The following is a 2,500-nucleotide window of genomic DNA, read 5'->3' as shown; positions in this document are numbered from 1 at the left end:
GACATGAGTCAAAGACACAGGTCTGACACAAGCATAGAATTGGAGCGCCGCCTCTAATAAGCCAAAGGTGCATCCTGACGTGACAAATCTGATCATGTCACAAGCATTCACTTACTATAATCACTATCAACGAACCTGCTCCCCCCCCTTACACCTTTCCTTACAACAACGTGTAACCTAACCTAACCTAACCTAACCTATGTTGTGCCTTAACCTAACCTATGTTGTGCCTTAACCTAACCTATGTTGTGCCTTAACCTAACCTATGTTGTGCCTTAACCTAACCTATGTTGTGCCTTAACCTAACCTATGTTGTGCCTTAACCTAACCTATGTTGTGCCTTAACCTAACCTATGTTGTACCTTAACCTAACCCATGTTGTACCTTAACCTAACCCATGTTGTACCTTAACCTAACCCATGTTGTACCTTAACCTAACCCATGTTGTACCTTAACCTAACCCACGTTGTACCTTAACCTAACCCACGTTGTGCCTTAACCTAACCCACGTTGTGCCTTAACCTAACCCACGTTGTGCCTTAACCTAACCCACGTTGTGCCTTAACCTAACCCACGTTGTACCTTAACCTAACCCACGTTGTCCCCTAACCTAACCCACGTTGTCCCCTAACGTAACCCACGTTGTCCCCTAACGTAACCCACGTTGTCCCCTAACGTAACCCACGTTGTCGCCTAAACCTGCTCTGTAATTGTTATACGACTCGTTCAATTAGTGTAGTGTTGCCCACCCGCAACCCTCGCAATATAGTTCGCTACTCGCACTGCCCGCTCCCCTGTGTATCGCTTCATGTTAAACACCTTGCAAGTCTTGCTCACTTTCCACATGCTCCTGCTGTACACTGTAATGTGGATGGCAGCAGGACGTACATGCCGCCCCTCCCCACGTCCCCACCTTGCCCCCTGCCTTCGCAAGCTGGTTGGTGAGAACTTTGCATGTTCAATGCCCTTCGCATGCGACGTACTCAGGCTACGTTGTGGTGCGGCCTGTGTCAACTGTCCGCTAATGTCGTACGCGTAAACCACAATCTGTACTGCACATTCGTCCTTATGTACTGAATGATACATCGTGGCACATGTGTGACCGTACAACGACTGCGCCCAAAAACGGCGGACCATACAGTGCAAATATTGTGCACGCAGCTACGTGTCGTCTCCCTATGAGAGCTGGATTGCAGTGTGGTACGCCATAGAGACGTGTGGGAGGAACGGACGCCGTGGATGGCGATCAGCATGAGCTGTCTGTTGATGTATTCGGACCTAGTCGTCTCTCCTCACACACCGTGATGGCATGGTGCACCGCGTTCCATATCTGCGACATGCTACAGAGGCCGGTTGACAGTCGTTCGAGCAATGGACATCGCATACGTACGGGGGCCACCTTCCACGTATTGTCTAGGCGTGCACATTTTGTTGCGTGTATGTGGGCAGACGTAGTGTGGCGTGACACCTGACACAGGCATGCAATAATCGTTGAAGTTGCAAATGGCGATGGACGCCTGCGTTTTCTGGTGAAGTTACGCAAATGAACAAATGGTAACCTGTTGTGGTGCGGTTGTTCTCGCTAGGGGTGAATCGGTGATGGCGACGATAGGTTGAGGTACTAACCGGTTGTTCCAGCGATACCCACCATGCCGACGAAACTGAACGGCATCTGGGTGTGAAGCGATACGCGGCGGTGGCTGGGTGGGACCGTCCCCGGCCGGTGAGGGGGCGCCTCCCGGCGTGCTGGCCGCGCGGTGCGTGGGCGCACGCGCTACAGCCGGCTGGTGGGGGCGGCCAGTGGCAGGCGCGCCGGCCGACGGACGCGGCAGGCGTCGCAGCTGCGCGCCGGCGCACCCTGCGCGCGGCGCCGTGCGGCCAAAGTAGGTCCTCGCGGGCCCGGTGCGAAGCGCGGTGGACATCTTCAGTGTGCTGGTCCGATTGAGGACTGTGTGCGTTGAGGATGCGCCGCCGCCCGGCGCTCGGCGCCGCGACGCCGTCTGCTGCTCGGTCGCCCCAGCGGTTCTCGCTGGTGGTTTGTATCGCAGCTGTGCGGATGTGTTGGCGCGTGCGCTGTGCTGGGAGAGTTCGCTTCGGCACCCAAGTGGGGCTTTTGTCCTTCTGTGGCGCTGGCGTTGGAGCTGCCGGTCACCGTAGGTGGCGCGTGTTGTCTCCCGCCGGCAATGCCACGACAGCACGCTCCCGGGCCTCTGTCGGCAGCGGCAAGCTCAGTTGGGAGCACGGGTGGTCGCACCGAAAGCGTCTACTCGCCTAACTCCGGGCGATTGCGCCTCTCTCGAACCCGACCAAGTACTTGGGACGGCGCTGCGCGCCGCCGGGACCTGAGAGGGTTTCGAGGTGTATTGTGCAGGGGAGCTCAGCCTCCTCCTGTTTGCAGAATGATTGAGCGGACGCTTGCGTGTTCGCGCGGGCCCCCGGGACACACTCCCGGGCGGCCGGCTGCTCAGCTCTAGTTGACGCAGCTCCCTGGTTGATCCTG

At 56.6% G+C, this 2,500-nt stretch overlaps 1 non-coding gene across 1 annotated transcript in view; it reads left to right on the top strand.

The window, feature by feature from the left end:
- Positions 1–2,484: 2,484 nt before the first annotated feature.
- Positions 2,485–2,500, top strand: part of LOC124730402 — a 1,909-nt gene continuing 1,893 nt past the window's right edge. Inside the window, exon 1 of the ribosomal RNA XR_007008011.1 lies at positions 2,485–2,500. This exon is cut by the window's right edge and continues 1,893 nt beyond it. This is a non-coding gene — a ribosomal RNA (small subunit ribosomal RNA).

Source organism: Schistocerca piceifrons, unplaced genomic scaffold, assembly GCF_021461385.2.
Source record: "Schistocerca piceifrons isolate TAMUIC-IGC-003096 unplaced genomic scaffold, iqSchPice1.1 HiC_scaffold_124, whole genome shotgun sequence".
NCBI classification, from domain to species: Eukaryota; Metazoa; Arthropoda; class Insecta; order Orthoptera; family Acrididae; genus Schistocerca; species Schistocerca piceifrons.
This window is presented reverse-complemented; position numbering and strand designations above follow the sequence as displayed.